Here is a 15,865-nt window from a genome sequence, read left to right as displayed (position 1 = left end):
TGATGGGGCTAGGCCACTAGACGGGCGGTCTAGGTTCAAATCCTGAGGGCAAGATGTCTCACTGGGGCCATAAGTGTGCCCACAGAGTTTTATGCTACAGGGATGGTGATTGTAAGTATGGCAGGTTAAGTCCAGTGCGACTAGGTCTCCGATCCCTGCAATGGTTTTTTCGTGTCATAAATAAAAAATAAAGTAAGAATGCCTAATTTTTCTCAAAGCCTACCTAGTTCTTGAGACGAAGAAAGGCTTTATAACAGCTAGATGGAGCTGGGATTGAATGAGCAGGATACCATTAGGGTCCATTTGATGATCTCAGATCCAAGGATCTGAGGTGGCAGGGGCTTGCTGATTTGGCGTAGGCCCATGCCAAAATGTGAGGTGCCATGTAATCATTACTTTTGTAAGACGAGAAGGATAGAGGGTTGGATTTGGGTTCGGACTTAAGTTCGGATGGTATATTTGAGCAGATCATCCTGGATTTAAAAAAACATGTAGAATGTTTTTCGTTTTTGTCTGTTCAATTTGTCAAAAGGTGATAGCCCCTTACCTTGATTTAAATGAATGGCGGGACTTTAGCATCTAGCATTTCAATCTACCCAACCATATAATACTACAAGAGATCTGCATTTTACTGGTGCACACTGGCACGTTGTAGCGCCAGTGTAAAACGCGTTTGCGTTTAAAGGGGTTGAGTCAAGAAAGACTTACAGTGGCGCAGGAAAATCCAGCGCCAGCGAAAATAGCTTACACTGGTGCAACCCTACATTGCACCAGAAAAAACTTTTGTTTCTTTGACACAATATCTATTTTTGCCAAAGATTATTGGCTTTCACTGAAGCATCCTATTCTTGCATCAGTGAAAATCCTCTTTCACTGAATCAAAATTTTGAAAGCCTCGCCAAATCTTTTTGAGGGAGATGACCCCCCTTTTTTCATTTGCTCCTTGCGAAACACTAGGGCTTCTGAATCCTTTTCTCCCTCCCTTTTTTGGTTCTATTCCTTCGATCTTTTTAATTGAAGGCCCAATCTCTAAATGCCATCGATAGTTCAAGAAAGGGGGGCACCAAGAGATGCCAAAGCTCTAACGCAACGACGATGGTAGGTGGCGGTGATGATGGTGGGGTAAGAACGACACAACCAGATTTGGGGTAAGGATTTGATCTTTCCACTTCTTTTATTAACTATTTTCTCTTCTTTTGGTTTCGTTTTGATCGGGTTCGTTTCTCTCCTTTGATGTGTTCTCTGCTCTTCCATCGTAATTTCTGGTGTTTCTCATGCTGCTGATATAGATCTGGAGAGATTTCCGCATCTTGAGAGATGTGAAAAGGAGATGATGTGAGAATGAGAATGAGAGAGAGACACAATGTTGTGAAAATGTATTCTTTGATTAATTACTTCACGTGAGACAGTGTGAGATATATATCTCAGCTGAAAGATAAACTACAGTGACAATACAAAGTTAAAAAAAAGGAAGTTATGATACAACAGATATCGATATTCAGAAATCTGATCCCACCAAATCCGTTGGTTGTTCCCACTAAATGTGCTAGTTGTTACGAATCATTTGAATTACCTTATCATTTTGAGATCATTTATTGATTACAAATCACCTTAAGATAACCTTGAATATCGGCTTTTCTGAATTTACATTTATTATGGCAACTTACTGATTTTATCACTCCTCATGCTCCAACTTGCCAACCAAGTAGTTAAATTGATCACCTCCTAAGGCTTTGGTCAGGATGTCAGCTCTTTGATGCTTACCAGGTACATACTTGGTGAAAAGGATCTCTTGTTGCAATTTTTCTCTAAAAAATAACAGTGAAGCTCGATATGTTTGGTAAGCTTATGGAACACTCGGTTCGCAGCTATGTGTAATACGTATTGATTATTAGAGTTCAGTGTGACTGGTTGAGAATGATCAATCCCAAGATCATGAAACAAATACTTTAACCATACAACTTCACTAGTAGCTGCTCCATCTACTGGTACTCTTCTTCTGCTGAGGATCTAGAGATTGTGGGTTTTTTTTTTTTGTTTTCCAAGATATAAGACTTGATCCAAGAAACCTGCAATACTGGGTGGTGGATCTCTTGGTAAATGAGCAACTAGCTCAATCTGAGTCAAAGTCACATGATAACTGGAGCTCGATGTATGCACTTAATCATATTCTTTGACCGAGTGTGCACTTAAGATATCGTAACAATTTTATTGTTGCATCCCAATGAGGTTCCCTTGGTTCATGCATGAATTGACTCAAAATATTCACTGAATAAGTGATTGTCAGGATGCATAATGGTGAGATAGATGAGACGTCTTACCAATCTCCTATCGGATGTGTGATCTTTTAATGGATCTCTCATGTGATCCAGTTTGAGATTTTGCTCCATGGATATGTCACTTGTTTTTGCTCCAAGGTGCCCTGTGTCCAACAATTTCAATGTATATTTTCTCTTATTTAAGAAGATTCCTTGTTTGGATCATGTTACCTTGATCCCAAGAAAATATTTTAGACTTCTCAAATCTTTGATGTGAAAACAGTAGTTGAGGAATTTCTTCAATTTGTAAATCATATGTTCATCATTTTCTGTTACAATTATATCATCAACATAAACCATGACAAAGGTTCTCTTGTCTCTTTATATTAAAGAAAACAAGGAGTAATCCACAGGAGATTGTTTGAAACTGGCTTCTTTAAGAGCTTGAAAAATGTTTCAAACCATTGTCTTGAAGCTTGTTTTAAGCTATAGAGGGATTTATTTAATTTGCAAATATTAGGGTCCCCCTTTAGAGAATATCCCGATGGCAATTTCATATAGATGTCTTCATCTAGATCTCCATACAAAAATGTGTTGTTTACATCCAATTGATGTAAGAGCCATTGATAGATGGCAGCCATAGAAAGTAAACATAGTATCATGACAAGTTTTGCTACTAGGGCAAAGGTGTCATGGTAGTCTAGACCTTCCTGTTGTGTGTATCTTTTTGCTACCAACCACACTTTATATTGTTCGCTAGACCTATTTAACTTGTATTTTATTTTGAAAATTCACTTTGATCCAATAGCCTTCCTCCTTGAGGCAACTTAGAAATAGTCCAGGAATTATTTTCTTCAAGTACCTTTGTTTCAGCTTGCATGGCATGTCTCCATTTCTCATCACCCATGAGGGATATGAAATCGTTAGGTTCATCATGGGATGAAATGGGAGCAAGAAAGGCAAGGTGATTTGGAGAAAATTTTGAAAAGGATAAATAATGGCAAAGAGGAAAAGATGACCCACTTGAATTGGAAGGTGATGTGCTTGCGTAGAGTGTTGCATGCGGGCAATCATAATCCTTCAAGTAAGCAGGGGTGGATCTGACACATGTGGATCTCCTAAGGTTGGCATTAAAACTATTTGTTTCAGAAATATCATGATTTTCACAAGATCCATTTTCATTTGGAGTGTCAGACTGGGTTAGATCTGAAGTTTGAACATTGTGATTTGGAACCGCATTTGGATCAATTGGATTGGGAGTGACCTCATCAATAGGAAAAAGAATCACAAACTCATTGAGGGAATGGTTAACACTTTGTTGAAAAGGATTTTTTTTTTCATAAAGTATAACATCTCTACTCACAAACATAGATTGTGTTTCAAGGTTACCTTGTATCCCTTTTAACCAAACAGATACCCAATAAACACACATTTACGAGTTAGATTATCAAACTTTTGCTTGTCATGGATGTTATGAGCATAGCAGAGACATCCAAAAACACAAAAGTGTTTGTACTTGGGTTCAGATTTATAAAGAACTTCATGAGGCATCATATCCACTTCTTTATTCAAAACCTATGTGGGAATACAGTTTATGAGATAGGTTGCGGTGAGAATGCATTTGCCCCAGAATTTTATGGGTAAGTGAGCTTGAAACCACAAAGCTCTTACAACCTCAAGCAAGTGTTTGTGTTTGTGTTTGCGTTCAATGATCCCATTTTGTTGGGGTGTTAAAACACAACTATGATGGTGTAAATGCCATTGTTACGAAAGAAAGATTGAATATCATGGGGGGAAAAATTGGATACATTGTCCAATCGAACACATTTAATTTGTGAACAAAATTGGGTTTTAACCATCATAACAAAAGTCTTAAAAACTTTTGGGTCTGGAATTTGAAACGCAAGAGGAGCACTCAAATAGTTCGACTATAGTCATCAACCATAGATAGAAAATAATGGGCTCCAGTAATGGATGATGTAGCGTACCCACCCCAAATATCAAAATGAACCAATTCAAAAGGATGTAAGGAACGAGTCACTAGAAGGAAACAACAAACGTGTCTGCTTAGCGAGAGGGCATACTTCATAATGACAATTATTGAAAGAAATCAAATTGTTAAACTGAGAAAAAACCTTTATGATGTTGAATATAAGGATGTCTCAATCTTCAATGCCAAAGATCAAACATCAAAGCTTGGTCGATGATGGTGGCAGCAACCTTATTTGAATCCATATCAAGGAAATATAGGCCCACATGCACTCTACCACACTCTAATCTTCTTCTTTGAGTGAACATCTTGAATTTCACAATGATCAGAAAAAAACAACATTATAACCAATGGATTTAACAAGTTTATTGATTGAAATTAGATTGAACTTGAATGATGGTATGCAAAGGATGCCAATGAATTCAATATTAGGAGTGACGAGGGCTTTTTCTACATGGGTGATCAGAGAGAATGATCCATTCAGAAGTTTCATGGGTTTGGACAATTTATAACTTTCTATGGATGACAACATAGAGAGCGAACAACACATGTGGTTTGTTGCTCCTATGTCGAGAATCCAAAAATTAGATAGGAAAGAGGATGAGATTTGGACGATTGTCAGACATGTTGGCTATGGATTGTTGTTTACCTATCGGGATGAGAGAAAGAAGTTGGTTGACTTGTTCCATGATAAGCTAGGGTTGGATGTCACTGCTTGAGGCATTGTTCTTCACTTGAACTTGGGTTGCATTTGCTTGCCTTTTTTCCTTTGAAACGTCCTTCTTTTTGGGATTTAAAAACTCAACTAACACTCTCAACCGCAGCAACGATGTTCATTTCCATGTTGGGTTCAACACGTAGTTCCCTTTGGTGTTCTTCTTGCAGTAGCAAGTTATACGCTTTGTTGATTATCGGCAATGGATCCATTATTAGAATCTGGCTTCTGACGAAAGCATATAATTTATTCAATCCCATGAAGAATTGAATAAGTCTTTCTTGTTGATATATCTTAGTGAGTGCCTTGGCAACTACACATGTGCATGCAGGAAGGATAACATGGACATATAACTCGTCCCATAAGATTTTCATTTTGGTATAATAAGCTGCCATTGAGAGATTTTCTTATTGGAGACTCACAATATCCCATTTGATTTGATATATTTTGGGTCCATTTGTTTGAGAAAATCTCTCAAGGAGATCATTCCAAATATCAACATTTGTCTCTTCTTATATTATCGATTCAGAGAGTTCACTGGATAAAGAATTTAAAAGCTATAAGAGTACCATGTTATTGCAGTGAGTCAATGCTGTAAAATTTAATGTCGTTGGATTTTATTTTCTCACAGACTCATCTATAAACCCCATTTTGTTCTTTGTTGAGAGGGCGCCGATGATAGCATGACTCCATGATTGATAATTGACTCCAGTGAGCACACTCGACCTGTCTTGGGTTGTCCAAGTGGTCTAGATAGAAGGGGTTGTTGATGGATTCTGAAGGGGACCGAACTTCGGTATTACTTTCACTATTCATCGATGAAGATGAAACTCACTCATTCAAAATCATGTCGGCTCGCTCTAATACCATGTGAAAAGAAAATGATATGAGAATGAGAGAGAAAATGTTGTGAAAATGTATTCTTTGATTAATTACTTCACGTGAGAGATGTGTAAAATATATATCTCAGTTGAAAGATACACTATTGTAACAATACAAAAAAAAAAGAAGTTACAATACAACAGATGTCAATATTCAAAAATATGATCCCACCAAATCCAGTGGTTGTTCCCACTAAATGTGCTAGATGTTATGAATCATTTGAATTACCTTATCATCTTGTGATCATTTGACATCATTTAGTGGTTACGAATCATCTTAAGATAACCTTGAATATCGGCTATCCTAAATTTACATTTACTCTGGCAACTTACTGATTTTATCAAAAGAGGCGATTATCAAATTGACGGTAAAGATTTGTGTCTCTCCCTCATTTTTGGTTGGTTCTTTTGAGATTTTTTTCTTTTGATACATGATTGTTGATTTGAAGGCATTGGATATTCCTTCTTGTTGTTTTTAGATTATTTACAAAGTTTCTTTCGTTTCTCATTGAAGGATATGAAAAATTGAAGGTATATATCTTGCTTGTTGAGGCTATTAACTAATTTGAAGGATATTGTTTTGATTTAGTTGAAACTCGTGTTTTATATCTTAATTTTTGGTATCCTGATCTTATTGTACATTTTGTTGGATTTTTGGTGGATTGGATCTTGATATGTTTGAAATAGATGTTTTAGCTAATAACATCTCCTTGTCCTTTCTCATTTTTCATTGAGGTTCTTTATTCACGCATGCATGTAGCTGTCATGCAGATCAAGGATTCCCGTCTGATTTTGCGGAGCTCTATGAGACAAATGTGGAAATTGATAATATTTACAATGCTAGACAGTATGTGGAGAAGAAATTGATGAAGTATGAGTTCTTCAATATGTCAAGTGAGAAGTATGATGAGATGATAAAGGAGGTGACATATAAGGGTTTCTCCATGATACAAGCAAATGTGAAGAGATTTTGGAGGACATGTTGAATTTGGATAAAATCATTTCAGGTAACTTGTGTTTGTTTTCACTCCCTTTTTCTGAGGGGTAGGCTAAGCATTCATATCAAAACCCTGAAGGATGCTATATGAATTTGTTTACTGTTTCTTAGATCACCATACCAAATACCAATGATTTATTTAGCTTATGGTTGTGAATGCTTGTTGAACTATAAGCCAGAATTGTAGGGAGTTCAGAACTGATAATGGTATGTTCAGTAGTTGGTGGTCTTATGTATTGTCTTGCAATTTGATGGTGCATATTAATTTTAAGTTGTCTTCTTGGTTTTCTCAAATCATCTTATACATAAACCATCTTGCAAGTGGTGTGAACCTTTTCGTATATAGAACGACTGTTTCATTTGCATTCAAAATTTTGGAGAAAAAACAAAGGAAAAGTAGAACAATAATAGTGATGAATGAATCCATTACATGCAAATAATGTGATGAAGGCATATTTTAAACCCTTTAATCCTTGTCCTATTTGTGACATAGTGTTTATGTTCTTTTCTCTAAAAGTATAATATTGTTCTATTTTCGGCATTTCTGAGTTCAAGATGATGCATAGCAACAAGATAGACATATAGTTCTGAGACTTGGAGAATTCATTATTGGATGTAAGAAGAGATGAGGAGTTAATTCAAAGGAGAAAACAATTTGGTGACCACTCCTTTATGGAGTACTTTTGGACTTTGATGATGTGAAATAGTCCCATATTGAAGAATCTCAAAAAGGTTGTGGGGTTTATAACCTACATGGAGATTCTATCACTTGTTCTAAAGAACAAGGGGATATGATGGCTACCACACACACACACTCTATGAGCCGGGCCGATTCGGGTTCGGGTTTGGATAATTGGCCCTTTAGAGCCATATTCATTCAAGTGACTCTCGAGTTTTTATTTTTCTCTCTCTCCTTGTCTTGCTTTCTCTTACTGCCCTGTGGGTGTTTCTCATAAAGGAGAGTTTTGCAGCAGTCATTCGCTGAGATTGTCTTTGAAGGGTGATCTACCATCGAAGTGCACTGATCCAGATCACTGAGGCTATTGTATCCTGGGGGAAGGATGCCAGACCCTTTTTGCACCATATATGGAAGCAAATCTTTTCTAAGGGAAGTATTTTTATATGCCTTAGCCTATTGCAAAATATTAACATGTTTTTCTTTGTTATTATTTTGTTCTTTGCATATGTTTGATTTGATGTTTTCGTCTAGATTTTGGTTTCAACCGAAACATGACACGCTTGAATCCTGTTATGGTTTGAATCAATGGTGTAACGTGCATATCATGCTGTATTGTAATCTAATTTACATCATGATATTGTTTTTTATTCAAATATTCATTTCATAATAAACAAGCTGAATTTGGGAGAAACATCTAGATTTTTTTTATGATGTTTCTTAGTGTTGCCACATATGAGAGAGAGGAAAATAAGAAAACAGATCAAATGTCTTTGCTTCTCATCCTGTAGCTTGACTTTTAACAAGAAAGATGATACGTGGTTGGATCTATCAGTTGATCTAGATAGGGGAACTTTCAATCAACCATAACATTCAAAATGATAAGCATATTTGTTTTTTATAGAGGGGTAGTGATGCCACTCATATTATGCGAGTTTGAGCCAATCCAACTCGGGTTAACTGTCTTTTTGTTGTTTTAGCACTGAAAACATAGTGCTCTTAATCTAATTATATTGCATGGATCTTGCTTAAGGCTTTAAGGCCATTAGAAAAGGCTTCATCTGGGATCTTTGATGAGATAGGGTAATACAGACTTCTTTCTGCACTCTTGTTGTTTGCATTCAATGCAAGCAACAGGTGTTCTTCATCACCATTTAATCATTAAGGAGGGGAGCTATATTGTACAACTGGCTGAAAATTTCTGACAGAAAAATTATATCTCCATTCAATTATTTTTTTTAGTAGTGTTGTATATATGCATGAGAATTGCTTTGTGTTTATTTGCTTTTAGAAGTCCAAGGTTTGGTTCTACTTGTTAATGCTTTAAGATGAACCGGCACATGATGCACCATTGTTTCCTCTCATGTATTGTTTAGTGGATACTATAAACAAGAAAGGAAAGCTCATTTTCATTCAGTCAACAACTATGGATAACTAGAAAATGGGAAGCCTTCTTTGCACAACACCACCAATACAATCCCACCTCCAACTCCTTTCCCTCTTCTCATCTTCCATTATTATTGTTTGTTTAGATATTTGGAAACTGCTAATGCCTCATTTTATGTTTAACTTGGTTTGTTTCTTACTGTGTAATGAAAAAAATTTATTTTACTGGCGCATTATTGCACCAGTGAAGATAAGATATTATCACTAGCGCAATAATTGCGCCAGTGAAAAGTATTTTCAAGGCTTGTACTGGCGCAAAAGCTCTGCCAATAAAAACCTAGTTTTGTCCACAAGCATTCAAGAAGAAAGCACTACAGATTTTTTTCCCGAAGATAGACCTAGCTGATACTTGTTCTGATATGTCCCAGTAAATATGATCTAAATTTTCATCAGAGCAATCCAAAAATCCATTGATGGCAGGTTGTCTAGAGAATCAGGTTAGGCATGTGCATTCGGTTTGTACAAAACCTAGACCTTTTTGGCATTTACAGGCTGTACATAGTTGCAGCCGACATGAGATTTATCCTATTATGGATCGAACTGGATCTGGTTCCCAACATTCACATCCAACTAGATCCACATTCAGGTTTAAATGAAACCAACTTGAGTAGGCTTTCCTTATGTCATGTGTGCGCGCATGCAACAGGGATAGATTATGCATGCATGTTGCTTACATGCTATTTTTGCTGCATAATGGGCCCGTCATTTTTGGGCAAGGTCATGCTCAAAGCCCAACAGAACTGGGCTGGGTCGGTTTGACCATCCCTACATGAGAGAGAGAGAGAGCAAGATTATGCATAGGGGTGTCAATGGGTCAGGTTTGACCCAGACCCAACCCGTACCAAACCTTATAGGGTCAGGATTTGGTGATAAATAAGAAGTCCTTATTAGAATCCAAGCTAGACCCGAAGGGTCCGATTAATATATGGAGCTGGGTATGGTTTGTGAAATTTCATACCAGACCCAGGCCCCATCCAAGTTCTGATTAAGATTTGCAATTTTTTAATTGTAAAAATGATAAAAAATATTATTTTATCGAGTATGGTCGAGGTCTGGTTCATGTAATTCTTATTGAATCTGGGTATAGTTTCTCTTATGGTGGGTCTGATTAGAGCTTGGTTCAGACCCAATACTATCATCTAAGTCAGGTTTGGTTCTGCATGGGTCTAAACTAAACCCAACCTATTAACACCCCTATTTATTCATGCCTGTAACGCTCCAATTTTGAAAAAAAAAATTTAGCGATTTTTTTAAACCTCTTTACACAATTTTTAAGAAACACAATGAAAACTTCTTTTTAAATGTGATTCAAGCCTTGGGCAAGTTACAGATACAACACACAAAAACAAGACTAAAATAACTCAATCAAACTATAGTTTGCATTCAAAATAAATCAATTATTAGTCTCAAACATAATCAGAGTTTATAGGACTTAAGAAATCAAATAATCAAATAAATAAGTATCAAGTCCTCAAAAACCTTAAAGAATTATAACCATCTTGGTGCCACCCCGAGCTAACTGTCATCAACTTCCAGCCTACTCATTACTTAAAATATTCTAAGTAGAAGCATAAGTCCACAATCTCAGTAAGTAATCACCAATCACGTGAATACAAATATTTCAATCATATAAATAGGCATTGACACAATTTTAGATAACATCTAAATCATGCAACATCACAATATCAAAATTAAGCATAATTCATAATTCATAATTCATAATTCATAATTCATAATTCATAATTCATAATTCATAATTCATAATTCATAATTCATAATTCATAATTCATAATTCATAATTCATAATTCATAATTCATAATTCATAATTAATAATTACATAATTATTCATGCTTTCATTCATATTATAGAAATAAACATGCATGATGCCAATGAAATAAAAATTTATAAACAATCTAAAATATTTCAATGATTTCATTTTGATTTCTTAGGTTTCACTTTTCCTCCTGCCCGAAGGTACACTCTCGAGTTCCTAACTTTGATTCAACCAATCCAATAAGAGATATATTATGTCATGTATTTTATTAACCTCATTCAACTGAAGAATCTATAACCTCATACCGAGGTTCCACTGAAGTGGTTCATAACTGAGAGAAGCTCCCAATGATCCCACAAAATTGATTCTTACTTTGTTAAGATTTTGAACATATCATCTAGGATACATGGTAGCCCAGGGCCCCTACGATCGGAGATAGGGGACTAGAGGATGTTGTTGCCTTCCAAAACAAAACAATGGTCAAACGGTCATATGCACTCTCACTCTTTCTAAAGGACATGTTCTGATTGGGTCATAGGTGTTATTTAATTATTAGGGTCATAAATTAAATCATATATACTCATAGCATATGCATCCAGACTCATAATCCCAATCTCCTTACTGGAGATTCCATAAGCAAGTTTGTTTTGACCCATCTAGATACCCATAGTCACATTATGAACTCGGTCTTCACAAGGCAATTATGTGATTATATGCACGAATGTCTTTTCTATCTCTGGTGCACCATAGGCACCCATAGGTTCTGCTGAACCCAGGCTCACACCAAGCTGCACACATGCTCATATCATACATCATTACCACCATGTCATATGCTCATATGCATAAATAAAGGTTACAATCACATGCAATTCATGATCATACTTAAACAAGCAATAATGTCTAACAATATACCTTACATTGATCATGCCTTATGATATTCAATGTTCATTAACATGCATGTCATATGAATGGTTTAAAATCAAGAATAACATGGAATATATTCATTTTACATACATATCAACTCAAATTTCAAGATAAACATCTATAACCATGTTGTATAATATAAAATATACTTAAGCATACATACATGTCATAATGTGTAAATTTGAATCCCTGTTAACCTATTTTTGGAAAACACACCAAAAATCACAATAAACAAATTATACTCTTTCAAATTTAGTAAGACTGCCCTTATATCTCAAGAACATAGTTCAAGAAATAGAATTGAAAATTTTGATATAATAAAATTAAAAAAAATCTGAGACTAAACCTTGTTAAGGAAAAATATAACACAGATCCTATCAACTGCATAAATTTATCTCGGATTGAAGAATTTATCAAGATCTACAAAAAAACTCTTTTGACAAAACCCTTTTTACAGGATCTTATTCATGTTACATTTCACTTAGATTTTTCTTAATTTATTTTGATCAGTCTTGGTTGGGTCTTTAGAACCATCAAAATCATTGGTTAGAATAGTCTTGCAAACAGGGTAGAAAACTTATACTTTATTGCAATGGATGTTTTGGGCTCAATACTGATCCAAACGAAGCAAAACAAGAATTTAAATTCAAGTCATACCTGTGTAGAACACTCTAATATTTTTATTTTAATTTATTGACTTTGTTTTCATAGAGATGTCAATTTTTTTCAAAAATAGGTCAGGATAAAAAATAAAGACAGAAAATACAATAAAAAAAAATCTATGACTAAACCATGTTAAGAAAAAATATAAGACAGATCATGTCAACTACATAAATTTATCTCGCATTGAAGAAATTCTCTAGATTTAAAAAAAAAATCTTTTGACAAAACCCTTTTTACAATATCTTCTTATTCATATTACCTTTCATCCAGTTTTTTCTCAATTTATTTTGATATGTCTTGGTCGGGTATTTAGAACCATCAAAATCATTGGTCAAAACAGTCCTATATATATGACAAAAAACTTATGCTTTATTGCAATGAACGTTTTGGCCTCAATACTGATCCAAACGAAGCAAAACAAGATTTTAAATTCAAGCCCTGGATGTGTAGAACGCTCTAGTATTTTTATTTTTATTTTTATTTTTATTTATTGACTTCATTTTCATAGAGATATCAATTTTTTTTAAATAGGTTGAGATAAAAAATGAGGACAAAATACAATCAGAAAAAATCTGATACTAAACCATGTTAAGAAAAAATATAAGACAGATCATGTCAACTACATAAATGTATCCCACAATGGAGAATTTCTCCAGATCTACAAAAAACTCTTTTTACAGGATCTTCTTATTCATGTTACCTTTCATATAGATTTTTCTCAATTTATTTTGATCAATATTGGTTGAGTCTTTAGAACCATTAAAATCGTTGGTCAGAACAGTACTGTATACAGGGCAGAAAACTTGTGTTTTTTTGCAATAAATGTTTTGACCTCAATACTGATCCAAACGAAGCGAAACAAGATTCTAAATTTAAGTCGTGGATGTATAGAATACTCTAGTATTTTTATTTTTATTTATTGACTTCATTTTCATGGAGATATCAATTTTTTTCTAAAATAGGTTGGGATAAAAAAAGAACAAAAAATAAAATCAGAAAAATTCTAGGACTAAACCTTTTTAATAAAAAATATAAGACAAATCCTGTCAATTGCATAATTTTATCTCGAATTGGATAACTTCCTCAGATCTACAAAAAAAAATTGACAAAACTCTTTTTACAAAATTTTCATATTCATATTACTTTTCACCCAAATTTTTCTTAATTTATTTTGATCAATCTTAGTTGGGTCTTTAGAACCATCAAAATTGTTTGTCAAAACAGTCTTGCAAACATGACAACAAACTTATATATTATTACAATAAATGTTTTGGCCTCAATACTAATCCAAACGAAGCGAAACACGATTCTAAATTCAAACCCTAGATGTGTAGAACACTCCAGTATATATTTTTTAAATTTATTGACTTTGTTTTCATGTTGATATCAATTTTTTTCTGAAATAGGTTGGGATAAAAAATGAGGACAAAAAATATAATAAAAAAATTTCTGAGACTAAACCCTATTAAGAAAAAATATAAGACAGATTCTGTCAACTGCATAAATTTATCCAGGAATGGAAAATTTCTCCAGATCTACAAAAAAAACTTTTGACAAAACTCTTTTTACAAGATCTTATTCATATTATCTTTCACCCAGATTTTTTCATTTTATTTTGATCAGTCTTGGTTGGGTCTTTAGAACTATCAAAATCGTTGGTTAGAATAGTCCTGCAGAGATGGACGAAAACTTATGATTTATTACAATGAACGTTTTGGCCTCAATACTGATCTAAACGAAGCAAAACAAGATTTTAACATCAAGCCCTCAATGTATAAAACATTTCAGTATTTTTATTTTAATTTATTGACTTCGTTTTCATGGAGATATCAATTTTTTTTCTAAAATAGGTCAGGATAAAAAATGCGAACATAAAATACAATAAAAAAAATTCTGGGACTAACCCTATTAAGAAAAAATATAAGACAAATCATGTCAACTACATAAATTTATCATGGATTGGAGAATTTCTCCAGATCTATAAAAAAATCTTTTGACAAAACCCTTTTTACAGGATATTTTTATTCATGTTATCTTTCACCCAGATTTTTCTTAATTTATTTTGATCAGTCTTGGTTGGGTCTTTAGAACCATCAAAATCATTGGTCAGAATAGTCCTGCAGATAAGGCATGAAAACATGGATTATTTATGCAATAACATATTGTTTAATCGTTCTAAACATGAAATAATTCATCATACATGCTCATATCAACTTTTTTTATAAAAAACAACAAAACCCTAAAAATATTTTTGCCAAAACCTTCTTTAAAACGAGTTTTTGCATACAAGAACATAGATTCAAGCATATAACGAATTTTTAAAACTTATATTTCATCAATATAACTTAAGATTAACATATTAAACATACTGGAATAAATAAGACCTAGCAAGTAATAAGAAAGAAGTCTCCCCTAAATTATTTTTCACAAAAGAAGCTCAAATTTTGTCTTGTTTCGAAAATCATTTTTTTTATTCTATGGTAACAAAGATCCATGAAAATGTGTTCTCTAGATTAAAAATCAATCTTAGAGAGGTGTTTCAATGTCTGATTCATCATTTGTTAAGATCTAAAAAACATCTCATGCATATATCATTTATTTGGAAAAATATATGCCTACGTGATTGATGTACCTACCTTAATCAACATTTGTCTCCCGTCTTCAAACCTTAGAAGTGCTTTAATGATTGTTGAAGAAGCTCCAAGAAAGAAGAAAGAAAGAAGATGAAGAAGAAGAAAAGGAAAAAGAAAATGAATAAGAAATAAGAAGAAGAATAAGAGAGACTTCTCTTTTATTTTTTTTATTTTTATATTAGAAAACCCACCAAGGGAGGGGGGTGTCCCCTCCTTAGAGTCCAATCCGATTATTATTTCTAACTTGGCCGATCCCTAAGAGTCCTATTCAACATATCCCAACTAACCTCTTAATTAATTTAGTAATTATTTTAATTAACTATTGTTTTTATCTTAATTAATTACTAATTAACCAAATTAGCTATAGGGTCTACTAGAGGGGTGTCCCACCCTCTCGAGAGCCCTCTAGGGTTTAAAGACCCTCCTAATGAGATCTTTAGAATCTGGAGTGGATCCTACTTGAGTCCAAATCAGAAAATGATTTAGATCCAAAACCCAATCCAGATTTAATCCCCAGTTAGGTTGGATCTAGAAACCAAACAAAAAGATCAAAATCTAAAACCAAATTAAAGATTTATATCCAAACACAAGATCCAAATCAATAATGGATACAAACTCAAGTTTGGATCTGAACCTAACCAATCTAAGATTCAAATAGCCCTGAGTCACCCCTAAACCCCTCTGAGCCACCCTAACCACACCTATCACTCCATTGGGCTGGGTGTGACCCCTTATGAGCCTCTCATCAACCTTGGTTTGAGTCCAAAATACTGCTTGGTCAACTTAGACTCTCAAATTTTGCTTGAATTAAAAACTGATTTTAACAAGAATTTAAAAGTTAGAATAAAGCAAAGTCATAGATGTTACAATGCCTATTGCTTAAGTGCTATTTTTGTTGCCATCCTTT

Source organism: Nuphar pumila, chromosome 5 (genome assembly GCF_984573655.1).
Source record: "Nuphar pumila chromosome 5, dmNupPumi1.hap1.1, whole genome shotgun sequence".
NCBI classification, from domain to species: Eukaryota; Viridiplantae; Streptophyta; class Magnoliopsida; order Nymphaeales; family Nymphaeaceae; genus Nuphar; species Nuphar pumila.
This window is presented reverse-complemented; position numbering follows the sequence as displayed.